Below are 15,028 nucleotides of genomic sequence, written 5' to 3'. Positions count from 1 at the left end.
TTAATAAAACGAAGCCACGAAGCTCAAACATTTTAATTTAATATTTATATTCATGATCAATTCGTATCCTTCATCAATCGTCCGAAGATTAAACCTCGTTGTAATAAACAAATATTTGAACAACATTATTCGGAAATCAACAATACCCTACCGTAAAAGGGATACAATTGGCGGCAGTAAATACAAACATTTGTTAAACATAAATCGTTCATCTCTTTAAGACCGACAGGCTTTTAGTCAGTTTGTAGCATTAAACTCGGTTAAAGCGGCAATCACATTCGCGGTCCCCTTTAATTTTCTCGTGTCGTTCGTTGCGTTGTGTGTTTGCTAATTGCTTGTACCGAGCATATACTGATCCTGCGAAACAGACCGAATCACCGATAAAAAAAAAAACAGGAAGACAGGAATCGGAATGAGCAAACGATAGACTTTGTCTTTGATGTAACGAGGCTGTACTATTTTCCTTCCTGCGCATTCCAGCCGTTGAATGTTTGAAAAAAAAATTGACCTAATAAAAATCGATGTAAGAATCGTAAATGTGTATGTGAATGGAAAAAAGTTGTAAAAGGACGACAAAAATTCAGCAATCCGTACAGGGGTGAAAAATCCCTCGCATGGACGAACGAAAAGCGTTGCAGGGGATGATGCAACCAGAAGGAAAACAAGGCGGAGCCAACCGTCATGGAACAGACCCAAGGAGAGCAATTGGACCTTCTCCATATAAAATCAGAAAGTGCTCGCTCTAACAGCTACTTCGCTCCTGCTTGCACTCTCGTCGAATCGAGCCCCCCCTCGAAAGCTCTCTCAATCGGAGCGAAATTTCTCTTGCTGTTCGTTTCTTCGAAGTCGTTCGTTCTCGGTCGCGTCCGTTGCAGGCATACACAAACGTCAACAAACGTACACACACAGTCCACTGTTGCAAAAATGCTTCGTTTTTAACCTCACTTTTTGAATGTGAATTCACTTTGCGCAGAGGGATTCATGGCAAAAAACTCATTTGAAACATTGTAGAGCTGTTTTGTTCACTCAATGCACGCATGTATTTCGCTCATAGTGAGATTCTCTACATATTCTAATATCCGTAACACTATCCCAGAGGATGTTTGGTACTTTACCGGTCATTCCACTGGTACAATTATAGTTACTGAAATCTATTGTAGATTCACGTATTTGTTGTTTTTTGGTTTGTTGTTTGTCTGGTCGTATGTTGTGACGAACTAGTTTTGTTTGTCATGATGATTGTAAATATGCAATCCGTGCAAATTTAACGGTAAATGCTACAACAGGATCGAACAACAGGATGAGCAACGCACGAGGTCCTAGCCAAATGTGTTTGATTTCAGTCTTGTTTCTTCTGTTGTAGCACAGATTAAGATTGTGTTCAGATTAAGATTTTGTTCACGTTATCAGCTAATTTGTTAGGCAAATGCTATCGAAGTTATGTTAGAACAGTTAGCAACAGCTAAAGATGACAATCGAAATCAAAGTGATCCCTCCGTTCTTTCTGGAGGTTGAAGGTAGTGATGGGAAATGATCCCAAAGTTGGAATCGGATCGTGTAAATTTACACGCTATTTCCATGCAACGATGATCCCGGATCGCTAGGGATCACAATCCCCATACAAGGCATCACCTTTTCCATGCAACGATGATCCCGGATCGTTAGGGATCAAAAGCGCTATTCGCGCGCAAGCAACAGTGATCCCATATTATCATTTGATCATTTGATCCCATATTATAGGATTGGATCAGATTTTTCAAGCTTGGATCGGCCCTCTAACTTCTCATCACTAGTTAAAGGACTCATCTTGTTTGTAAACTTTATTATGCGTCAGGTTCTGCTCAGGCCAATCGGATGTGCGCAAATAGTTAGCTCTCTCAAGCAATGACTGAGCTGCAGGTTTGGGTCTGTTAAAGGATAACATTTTACAGAGAAAAAAGATTCCTCCAAACAGCGCTCAAAAGCAATGAGCATAACTTTTTACTCCCTAACCTCTGACGGATGATTTATCCAACACGACCTATCCAACACGTAGAGACAGTTGATCGCCAAGACAAAAGACTATCCATAGGCTGATACTGACTTTTTAATCGGACTTTGCATTGCTAGCAAGACGGCGTAAAAATGGTTCATAGACTTGTAGCGCTACATGAAAAGCTACAGGCTTTTGTAAACATTACGCTTTCCAGCAGTACGGTGAGGTCGTCCTTTTTAAATCAGTCAATTTTTCATCGGTTGGACGTTATCGATGGATTGATAGGATCACTATTTAGCTGAATCTTATTCCATGCAGAACAGATCCATCGAGTTATGTACACAAAATATAACAACATGTTTAAAACTACTACATCCTTCTGTGTCAATGAAAGGTACACCAACATGCTCCTGTCTATGCCCCTCACCCACAACCACCTCCGGTTATGATTTCATGAAAGGAAAGAAAACGAACATGCTATGTCACCATACACCTGAAGGCTTCATGACAACAACAAAAAACATTGGCTCTAGTAAGACCGAACATACACGCTTTTTCCTCAGCTATGCTATCTAATAGGACTCCGAACAAACTAGCAGTAATAGTTTACTCTCGATATACGATTTGTTAACATCTGCGAAAACTAACTCCATAATCCGTCTTGACCTTCTTTGTGCGGTACTGTACCTTTTGCGCATGAGTACCGTTATCTTCGTGCGCACGTATTCACATCTTCACACGCTTGTTTCAGGCTCAACCAATAACGACTAACACGGTACGCAAATTGGTACCAGCCAGATCGGTCATCGAATATCATTCGGAGTAAAATGGAAAGAAACCATGTTAAACCCGCGGTAGCCTTTCTTCCTGAATGATGATTCGACATCCATCATCAAATATTATCATTAGTTTACTTCCTTATACCATGATGCAACTGGCGTACCTATCTGCAAGATGACATTCAAAACCTGTTTTTTTACTTTTTTACTGTACTGTGTTTTTACTGTTTACTAGTACTATCTATTGTATCAACATTTTATGAGAGGGAATACGAATGTTCGATTGTCATTGCTTTAACCGTAGGACAATAACAAATCAAAGGGATTGTTCTCAAACACTGATCCAATCCATACTGTACACATTCTTCTAAAATCATTGCATCATTGAAATATTTACATCTTCAATGCGCATCATACTTATTTTTTGCTTAGCGCGTTAAAGCCTATTGCGCATCATGACACATTTGATCAAATGACCGGAATTTATTTTCACCAAAGTTGCATACACACACAACACTCGACGCACTGACTACATAAAACAAAACTCGACGCGGTTGTGTACCCTCTGACTAGGATTCCGTGGCAACATCGATTCGACGGCGACTTGAGGTAAATTGTAAACATAAGTTCTCTACTCGTTCTCCCAACAGCTGATCACGACGGAATAAAACATCTGCCACACTCCTCTACACTCCACACGCACTTCCACCTGCGCCGAAACGTGCAAGAAAAAACAGTACTAACGAGCGCTAGCACAGATAGGCGAAAGGCACTAGATAGAATAGAGCGAAGATAGAGAGCATAAACCGGAGAGAAATTAATTTTTAAATTTTCCAACTGGAAAATAGTTGCAGCTTTTTATTGCACTACCACAATCGCACCGAAAAGCTTCCAAAATTTTGTGCCACTCCCCCTGACAAATTTCGCGACAGGTCCAATTTGCTTCCTTTGGAGTATAAACGGGACCTATTTAGGACGTCCTAAAACGGTCCTGTTTTATTCCGAAATGGCTGCAAAAAGACTGCTTGGGAGACGGTTCGAGCAGCGTGCATTTGCGTTTATCCCACTTCATCCATCGGCCAGCTTCCAGCGGGGTTGTTTGTTTGGGTCTCTTTTACCCACCTTCATGCTGTATTGCTGCTTATTTACCAGCGTAGCCACTATGTGAAAACAAAACTGTCAAAGAGCGCGAGAATCGCGAGATTCCAGTCCCAGGCAAATAACGGTTACGATTAGACGTGCGTATACACATTTCTCAAGCGCAACCGAGGCGTGCGAGAGGCGTTTTGTTTTCGGTTCGCGTGTCCATCGATAATCGGAACGATCGGGATCGTTGTTGGGCGCGAAACGGCAGCACGACCACACTACTGCAGGAATTTTTGTGCAAAGGTTTTGGAATTTATGGTTCCGGAAAGGACCCAACGGCCGATTTTAGATTATCGATTGAAGAAGATGAGATGAATAAAGTGCACCAAAAGGGAAATAATTATACAAGCTAGATAAACAAACACAATCATACAAGGAAATAATAAAAATACACCATGAAGTATGGTGTGAAGAAATCTTGTGTAGTGAAGAGTGATTTTTCGTTAATGTAATATTGATAAGAAATATATAAAACGAATCGTTGTGCCGTATTACTACTACATTTTTAAAACCAAACATGACATGAGACAAGGAAACATACCGAAAATAATTCAAAAGTCTACACAACTCTTAGTAAGAATAGGTAACTGTGCTGTGTTTAAATTGTTGTGAGTGCGATCAAACAAGAAATGATAGTACTTTCGTGAAACACCATTCATCAAAAATGTAACTAAAGCTGCGTACTGGAGTATATTGATAAGCAGAAAAACAGTCAACTGTATATAATGAAGGTAAGTTCCCTGTATTACAGTAGTATGGATTGCACAAAAGATGGAAACATTGAACGTCATTTAGCCATAGATCAAATCACCGTCGGCAAATTGGGATGCCGTTTTTATTTGATTTCATCATTTGATGAGGTCTTGTACCTAAATTTTGCTCATTGGGTTACTGAATGTTTATTATTTGGGTTGCAAACAAAAACATTCATATCAAAAATTATAATTTTAGCAACATTGCGCATTACAATTTAACATTAAAAAATACTTTAATTACAGAAAAAAATCTATAAAAAACCTGATTAAATAAAATAAAAAACATTTTGTATCTTTCCAATCGCTTATGATAGCGTGAATCAGTTTTTGACATAATGCCTTCCTTCACACAGGCACGTGAATTACACTTGTTTTCGAATCTGGAGAACCGGTTTGTGTGTTGGTAAACAAAAATAATATCATCGAGTTGATGCATTTTTATTTGAAAAAAAAACTGGTTGATCGTTGTGAAATCCATATGATACGAATGCAAAGAAATTAATCGTTATTTTTCACCTTGTTTTTTAATGTGCTTGCCAAAAACCGAACATTGGATCGATCGGAGGCTTTACTATCATCAAAGCAAGTGATCGGCGAACCGTTCCGAAAAAGATAAATGGATTTGAAGAAGCAAAAGATAAAACGTACTTGGAGATAAATACAGATACTCACAAAGCATAAACAGGACGTGCAGTTAAGGATGTGGTCGCGCAAGCGAGCGCACCTTTCCCAACCGATGAACTCCTGTGGTGAACATCAAATTCCCACCTGGGTCGCATCTGTTGTCATCGGGTTGCAAACCCCCAGATTTTGTTTTAGTAACACACACACACACATACACGCGCGGATACGAAGTTAACCTACCGGAGTGCGAAAGAATTTGAATCCTCATGGCAAACGGAACGTGCAAAGCATGGATTAGATCCCAGCAGAAAAAGTGTCATAATGTTAATTTATTGAACCAACGATGCGGTTGAGTTAGATACATTGTCAGTTTCGATCGATCGATTTATCCCATTCCGTTGGAAGGGCCGCTTTAACGAAATTCGATGGAATTTTAAGTTCGCAAATCGTTTGTTCACGCGCTAGGTGAGCAGCAAAACACCCTCGAAAGCAGAACGTTTTATGTAAAGGTATATAAAAGGTACACTAACAAACCCCATTAGTCATATGATCGGTCTATCGAGCGGGTGAGGATCGAAATCGAATAAAAGAAATCGGGTAAAATTTCGAAATGTTAAATTTTTAAACCCAAGGTTTTTACCCATTCCATGCGAAGAACTGAGCAATGAGACAGAAAAAGAAAAGTTCATCTGATTAATATCCTTCATGGTAGGTGTTTATGCGACAATACACAAGCACGATCATCATATACAAATTATGATGCTTTTAATTTAAATATATCTATGTGAAGATGTATGTCTTCAAACTAAGATAATGGAATCAAATTACTATATTCAAAAGCCAATTAAATATTTAATTATGTAAAGTTAATCAAGCGAAGTCTATAGCTTCATAAAAAGCGAAATTTCAGTGCAAATAACTTTAATGTATTTTGGAATTAAATTGCAAGGATTACAATTAATTGCAATACTTATACGCCATTACCAACGCAAAGTGAACTGTGGCGTAATATTTCTTTCGAAAATAATCCTTTTACCTCCCATTACGAAAATATCCTTTCATTGAAATCACCGATAAGTCGAACCGAATGGCCGACAAAGCGAACGAAAGAGCTTTCTTTCCTTCTAGGGGGAACTCTCGTCTAGTGCAAGTGGGTGGGCACACCGCATGAATTATGACCCGTAACCAGCATAGTTCGCTTGTGAACGGACCCCATACCACACCAACAAGCTTGATCTTGACCGTGAAGAAAAAAATAAATAAATGCAACTACCCTTATTTGCACTCAATCGTCGGGGGTACATTTAATTCAATAAAGAAGGAGCAACAATTTCTTGTTTTTTTTTTTTATTTCAACAACAGCGTGGAGGTGTGAATTCTTTACCATCCCACTCCTTTCACTCTTATACCACCCGTACTTTTCACCCCTTTTTTGTGTGCGTGAGGTAACTTCCGTGAAGAAAATCCTCAGTTCAAAGTTTTCTCTTTGGGTGTGCACGCACGTGGACAACAATACGTTTATCACCACCGCGGCTCAAAGTCTCGCGGTGGCTTAGCGGGAAGATAAATGTGTGATTTGTGTCATTGCGTATGATAAATATTGTCGACCGTAAAGGGGCGTTTGGGGCACACAATCCTCCAAACCAACGGATGGTTGTATGATTTACGAGCATGTTGGCGAAAATAATACTTAACAGCACGGATAATCGAAACATCGAACAAGAAGTAAGGAACGACCTTTTCCACCTGGTACCCACAAGAGGTGCGACCGTTGTAAGTCGCCGAAAAGTATTAATCACCGAAGAAAAGAGGATGGCGACATACACGTATATAGGGCACCCGGGTGCCGAAACTGGACTGGAACTTCGGGAAAAATCCGACCGTAAATCAGGCACGAATTCGTTTAAACCAAATTTATGACCTCGTCGGTCACTGGATCGCTTCAGGAAGGGTTTTAACTTGCTTCAACTGTTATACGGACGTATAACAGTGTAAGAATTCCAGTTGAAATGGCAACAAAAAAGCGGTACATCCAACTGCAACGTTTATGTCAAACGATATGTTTTGGGTGTGCATGTTTTGCCATAAAAACCCACGAGCCAAAGCCCTATTTGCTTACCGGGCGCGTCATCCCCTTCAGGGAGATCAAATCATAAATTTACATAAACGACAAATAAACGCCAGTAATTAAGTCCATTCGGACAGATTATGGACAGCGCAAGGTGCCCGCAAGGCGTAGGGAACCAGCAACGCAGCGAAGGGATTTAGCTGTGAGTTGTCGTTTGCAGCAAAAGTTTGGCCTGTGCAGAATGTTGCTGGAAGATATTCTGACTGCACGAGACGAGCTCCAGATTGACTTCGGTTGCCGAACCGATGCCGAAAACTGTTCGATGTGTAATCAAAATCCATCGAAATGCAATCCCTACGCGCAGGCATGCGTGGCTGGGGGTTGAGGACACCATCAAGCGGACATAAAAATATTAAAATATTACACATTGAAAGGTAATTAATGCTTAAAGCTTTAGGGGAGCTTTGTTGGATCTGCGTTTGTTGTTTTCATTTCTTAAAGAGATGCGAAGGAAGGGGGTCGAAGATCGCAATGTGGAAAGGATAGGCAACGATAGGGGTCGATTTTTCAATCTTCCAAGCTCCCACGGCGACAAAGACTCCGAAAGGATCTCCCGTTGTTTTAGAGCACGTTACGAGCGAGCGCTACAAAGCTGCTACGGCGAAAGGTTTTAATGCTGGGATCCGTACAAGTGTCGACGAGCCGGCGTCTAGGGACTGGTTTTGATTTTCCTTTCCGTGGCTTTTTTTTTTCGTTGTGTCTCTCAGTCATTGAAGCACACACAGCAGAAACGGATCAATAAAATCGTTTAACACGCTCAAACTGCTGCGCGTTGACTTTCGGCTGAAAGGCGGCACTTTCATTCGGACGATTTATTCCATCCAACAACCCATTGACGGAGATGACGCTTTTACGCTATTCTATTTTAACTTCGAAAACTATGCCAATACAATAAGAATGAAGATGTTATCGGTTTTGTGGATTGTTGTATGATTGGAAAGGTGAATATTTTACCATATTTGAAGGGGGTATATTACACGTTTTAGGAGGTAGACAAAATGACTTCATCAACAATGTAATCTAGGCAAAGCAGAGGAAATGATAAGTTCTCTGTCAGCTTAGTATAACCCGATCATTTGTCCAAAAGTGTTCAAGGATCTACAGCCATTTTTATTACAGTAATCGGCATTGGAGAGCCCTATCAACAATCTGCTACTCGCACGAAATCACACGTTCGATCGGGTTATGCAGATGGAAAACATATTCCTCGCCACTACCAGTCTCGCAATCGCTCCATTCGCAATCGGATTTCCAATCAGAAGTCATGAATTTTCACCCCACACATCTGGTGGACGACCGAGACGAAGCGAAGTCGAGGAATGTACACACCAATCGGGAACAAGAAACCCCCCGACTATCTGTTGCGTATGTCCGCTATCGGGCACCGAGACGAGCGTATCTTTCATTCTTCATCTGATTCCCGTGTTTTAGCATGTTTCAGCTGCATATATGATTTGCCTCTTATCATCGGAGCATGTTTCCGTCGTTCACGATCTTTCCCGAGGTTTTGCCTCCTCTGCTCCATCCGGAATCTCCGAAAACCGCCCGAATGCATTCCCAACCCAGGGTTCGTTCAACATATTGCTGATTGATGATGGTGCCGGATTGGAGGTGAACGGTGAACGGCAGATGCTGTTATGCGGGTTCGTTTTCCACCGCCCGGACCATCGCCTTTCCCTCTTAACCTCCCCATGGGAATGATGTTTTCCATTTCTTGCGTGTTTCGATACGTGCGATACGGATCCGGATAAAGATCCCCCCCCATTATTGTAGACCGTTGATGGTAGGAAAGTCTTCGGGTGGGATATTTTGTTAAACATAACCCACGCAGTATAACACGTTCTTTGGAGCGCCACATCCCCACCACCCACTACCTGAAGAGGGGGAATGTGGAATGTCAAACCCGCCAAAAGCACTCCCCGGGACGCAACGGTATACACTCGCTCCCGAAATGTGATGACTCATGGAGGGTGCTCATAGTTTCAGTAGTAGTTGCTAAAATTCACGCGAAATTTTCACCCTGTCATGGTCAGCGACGTGTTTGACCTTCCCGAGCGCAGAGATGATCCAGTCCCCATTATCTGCGATGTGTTTGTTATGTGTGTCCATTACATAAAACCCTAAGATGTCATTAAAACGAGGCATTATTTAAACATGGTGAAGTGATCTGCAGACAACAAACGCTCCTAAAATATGGAAAGTTTTCTTTTTGCTTTTGAAGGCTTCCGTTATTCTTACCCAAACCCATGCACCTTCAAGATGGCCGAAGGTGACCCTACCCGATAGTGCACGGAAGCGAACCCGGCGATGCGTGCCGGACGATCGTAAAAGTTCTTGCCCCACATCCCCCCCTTCCAAGCAGCCATAATCGTCACCATCGTCAATGGAAGGTGTTGTACAACATGCCGGAAATCGTCATAAAGTAGTCGGCTTTATGTCAGCAAGCTGACCGAAGGCTTAGGGTGGTCAGGAATGGCCGGAAATGGATCGTTCATCATTAGTATGGTCACCCGCGAGACTGCCAAACTTATTCCGCTTGGTACGTTTACTGTTTGAGCTTTGTTACTGTGGACCCGTCTATTTGAAGATTTTACGACAGTCTTGTATTGTAATGGCGCTATTCTAGAAGTTATGTTTTGCTTTTCAGTGCCACAGAAAGAAGTCCAGCTTTTATGTGGAAGAGGCAGAATGGCGCATATTTTTCGCTTCAAACAACCAAACACACTGGTCGAATCCCTTCAGTTTTGTTAGACAACATTATCAAGGGCACTCGCTCCTTGTCCCACTCCCGTAAGTCGTGATCTGAATGCTTGTGAGCCGAGTGTGGCATCCCGCATCGGATGCCAACACGTTTTCCCATCGGAAAAATGTGGTCCACGTGGTTGGGTACATTGTTTCACACGCTCTCCGGTCACAGGATACCCATCGGCCGCAATACCGAGATGATGGGAAATGAAACTAACGTTTCGTAAGTTTTGTGACGCGAGCGCACATTAAAAATTTGTTATTAATGAACGTCGGGAAAATTAAAACACGACCTAAAAACAGACCGATGAAGACTCGGACCCGATGTGACGATCGTTACTGTGAGTCATTGGCGTCGCTACTAGAGGTTAGGAAATTTACTACCCGTGAAAATATAATTTGTTCGACGCACGGGCGGATTTGATGTTATACAGTATGTAATATCTTGCCGGTCTAGCGATAAAGTTGTCGAGAAGAAAAATTTATAGCTTAAAAAATCTTTGCACCCCACAAACACTTAAAAAAAATAGTGATCGCGCACGATTAGAGCGCTTGATCCTTAGAATTAACTTCGATTATCATTTTCGACCTGCTGAGCTATCGGCGAGGTTCTTTTTCTTGAGAAGAATAATCACACCATCATCGTATCCGGAAAAGGGGACGAGAATTCTCCCATTTACGAGCTCTATGGGTCAGTTGGAAATGTTTCTGCTCCCTTCCGCGATCACTACGCAGGCCCGTATATTTTGGTGGACCGTAAAAATCTCCTCCCAAAATGAAACGGAGAGAAACCACCGTCAGCAGAGAACGGCAAGAAAAACAAATTAAATTAGCATAAAAAATCGTTCGATATTATGTTTATTGTCATCGAACCGACCGGCCTAAGAAAAGGCTACGTTTAGAGGCTACTATTTCTTTTCTTCACCCGAAAAGAAAAAAAATACGGTGAAAGACACCTTCGCTCTCAGCCGGTTGACAGTTTAGCATCTCGTGTAGCATTCTGCCAGTCGCCAACACTAACGGCAGTAGTTCCACGGTTACAATAAAGCCTACCAATGCCGGTCAACTTCCAGCAACTATTCAGTGCCGGCGGAGAGAATAACAACAAAAAGCCCGCTGTCTTGAGAGTGAAAAATGATCATACTTTAGCCGTGTCGTACTTCTGGTGTTTACTGTGGTAAGGATTGTCACAAGCTTCTTTTTTTCTCAGGGTTTTAGACCCGAGGCTCAATGACTTCGATGACAGAGTGCGCCGATAGCAGCACTGGGGGAAGAGAACCAACCGGTAGTGAAGGAATAAAAAAAAAACGGAACAAAAAGGAACCACGCACCCGTGGCACGTAAGACAGGTTCGGGGCGGGCAAAGATGAAAGCCGACCAGCTGTAATAATCGACCGAAAAGTCAATCTTAACTCATAAAATAAAACATATTTATGCAGACAAGATTATCGGTTACCCCATGTGTGTATGGTGGGGTGTGCGGGCTTCAGCAAAGCGGAGTGAGGTGCACAGAAAAATATTAAAGAAGGCAACCTGAAACCTGATGGGACAATGTGCGCGGTGTGTAGACCGGTTGAAGACACACCAAAACTTTTGATCTAACGGAATGGCAAGGGGACGAACCTTTTGAGGACGCACTTTGACTTTTTTTTCTCGTGTTGGGGTATTCAAATCCCCAAAGATCATTTGTATGGTTTATCCGTTTGTTGGGCAAGAAGAGGATCGCTTCACCCGGTTTTGTTTTATCTCAGAAAGTGATATCTAAATTGGTTGCTCACGAGCATGAGACTGAGGTTGAATTGTTGCCTCCGCTTGGTATCGTGTTGTATGCATGTATCGCGCTGTCATGTCGTTTTTGTTTGTGTCCAAACCGATAAGATCGCATCACTTTTACTGTTTTGACGCGAGGGTGTTGACAGAACCTGGGAATTGTGTTTCGATTTTCGTGGAGGGAGGTATGCATTTCGATACATAACCGTTTAGATGTGATGTAATTGATGTACGCACAGCCTATAGTCTTTCATAACTCATTAATGATGTTCGATTTTGAGGTAGGATCACCAAAACAGATCTTTTAATGTACGTTGGTACGGTAGTTGTATATAACTCGCCACTTAACTTTGCATGCTGTAGCACTAAATACCTTTCAACCACTATACCCACAAAAATTATAGCAGTTATAGCAGTTCGATTGACTGTTGTAAAACGGCTGCTTGCACTGATAAGCACACGCAATCTTGCACGGTCCATACACAGTTTCTGAGAATGCTGACTCAACTGTCGCAATGTTCGGCGGGTCCCCGATCGTGAGTGGGACTTGAACGGGGTACTGTTTATTTTTAGCTACGCGCGCCGCATTGCGTGTGGGTCGCTCCGGGCAAGTGGCGTCTAGCAGAAGGCTTCTTCCGTACACACAACATGCCGAGTATGCTGAGATTGTGTCGTCGTAGAATTGGGTTGGTCGCACGTTGGTGGGTGTTTTTATAGCGTGTCCAGGTTACGTTGTTCGTGCAAGGGGGTATAGCTCAGTGGTAGAGCATTCGACTGCAGATCGAGAGGTCCCCGGTTCAAACCCGGGTGCCCCCTTTGTGAATTGTAAATGGATTCGGGGTGTGGTAGGTTGTGGAACCGCGAAGCCTCTCTTTTCCGTCGTATATCACGATGTTAAGGGATGCTAATTCCCCCAAACCTCTCCTTGTTTCTTTTTTTCAATCCTATCCGTCAGACATCCTTTTTTTAATATCATTATTTTAACTGGATATAAATTTCCACTAATTGCCGTTGTTGATTTACCCAGAAATACATAATTCGGGGTTACTTAGTAAATCAAAACATCGTTTTAATGCTAACGTAGATCTGGAATGTCTAGCTTTAGGTCGAAAAAATAAAGTTACTGATGTTATTGATCTATGCCATGGAATCTGGGTGTCTGGCCAACCCTAATGAGTTCGACGGCCAAACGAATAGCGAACCCGCCACCTAGAGCTTTTCGTATCGCCCACAACGATCTGGACCGATTCTCCGAATCCGTTACCGAATAGATCTCCCATGCAGGATACCTGTAGTATCGCATACATTTTTGGGACTGATTTCCCCGAATGGATAAATGTTTGCTACCGCGTTCCTCAGCAGTAACGTTGTCGTCTACCAGACTTTATAGCAAAGCCCCGAAAGCGCTTCTGTTTGCGACCATTTGCTGTTAATGGGTTTCCCTATCACAGAGAGCGTGGCATCTTCGCAAACTTTGCGCACATCGTCCGTTATACATGCGAGACGTCAGGCGTCAAGAGCCCTCAGTTCCTGTGCGGTTCACCTTTCGCTATCGCTCATCTCCTATCGGGGACCAGCAAGCCCCAACATAGTCTGTTCGAAAAAGACGACACATTAATTAAGTGATTTGTTTCAATCGCCTTTTGTACTACTGTCGACCATCGGGGAAGATCGAACGATGGGGCTTCAAGTGGTGATGATCGCGATTTCACGGCTCCATCCGTATGACCCCTTGACAACACCCGCCTTTCCCCGAGTGTCCTAAAGATTTCTACTCACCTTCCTGCACGACTCAAAACCGCAGCGCGATTGAACATTAGTGATTTGGCACCCGTGTTGGCTGTGTGAAAACTGTTCACCCCGGTTGCCACGCTAATGATGATCGTTTTTCAATCGATCTCAAAAACCTTACATTGTACCGGCAACACCCTTTTTCCCCGGACGGTTTGCTTTCCTAGACCAACACTTCCCCCGCGCGGTTTGGCTTTTTATTTTTTTTCTGACGCGATTAGTTCCGGAAGCTTTTCATCACCGATCAAGACGTTCCTGGCTGATCGGGTTTTCGTTCACTTTCTTCTGCCGTTCCACCCCATGCTCATGTTAGTGGCGGGTTTTCTCCGATTTCACGTGTACCACGGATCGGCCCAAGAGTGGCGGTACGTAGAAAGATAAACGACACCACCCCGGCTGGGGTATTGTGATGTGGTCATTTGCTCATTTGCCCTCCGCAAAACCTTTCGAGCTGCTGATGGAGGGAACCAAAACCGAGCGTGGCGCAATTTGTTTGATTATTATTATTATTTTATTAAACAACGAAGTCACGGGCGCATGAAACGTTCCACAGCTCCGTTGTCCGGAACGGATTCCAGACCATTCAGGATAGAGACATCAGCACGAGTGGCCTCTTGTACGTCACAGCAAGCTTGTAGTGATCGGGTTCATTTTTGCCCGTGGTACAATTACAAATTGTTGACGGTTAATGCTTGTGGGAAATAATTTCATCAATGCAATGGTAAGCACTCGAGAAGAGTACTCTCTCGATACTTCCCGACAATCGCCCGGAAGTACTGAGCGAAGGAGCTGGACGATCGCGAAGTTATCTTTGCAGGATGAACTACTGTACGGAGTGATTGATCGCCCGTCAGACGTCGCGGTCGAGGAGTGTCCTTTATTGGTACGAACGGAAAATCAGATCGATCGACTTCGAATGTCATTGACGCACAACAGACGGTTGCACTAGATAATCAAAACTACCTACCAATGCTTGTGTGACCTGTCTGACATGCACGGTAGCGGAAGATTATGTCAATTCTTCAAAACCGTACCGAATGCTTCCATGTTTAAGATCGACCGATACGTACGGATTTGCAAACATTCGCAACAACAAAGGGATTTTACCATTTTGGAAATTCCCCTACACGCGCTTCCAGCTTGATCTTGATCATACCAAATTTGAAAGCAAGCACATAAGCCTGGAATTTGGGCAAAAGGCGATAAAGAGCAGGTTTTCCAAACGAAAAAAAAATCCATTCAAAAGTAATCCACTGTCTACCACCCGATCGGGACACGATAATCGATCTCCGGTCAAAACGATCAGTTCCAGTTC

General features: G+C 42.8%; 1 non-coding gene across 1 annotated transcript; it reads left to right on the top strand.

Annotated features, from left to right (window-relative positions):
* The first annotated feature begins 12,666 nt into the window (after positions 1-12,666).
* Trnac-gca (transfer RNA cysteine (anticodon GCA)) lies at positions 12,667-12,738 on the top strand. The gene has a single exon. It is a non-coding gene; the product is annotated as a tRNA-Cys (tRNA).
* The last annotated feature ends 2,290 nt before the right edge of the window (positions 12,739-15,028 follow it).

Source organism: Anopheles marshallii, chromosome 3 (assembly GCF_943734725.1).
Source record: "Anopheles marshallii chromosome 3, idAnoMarsDA_429_01, whole genome shotgun sequence".
Taxonomy (NCBI): Eukaryota; Metazoa; Arthropoda; class Insecta; order Diptera; family Culicidae; genus Anopheles; species Anopheles marshallii.
Note: the sequence above shows the minus strand (reverse complement) of the source record. Positions and strands in the feature narration are given on the sequence as shown.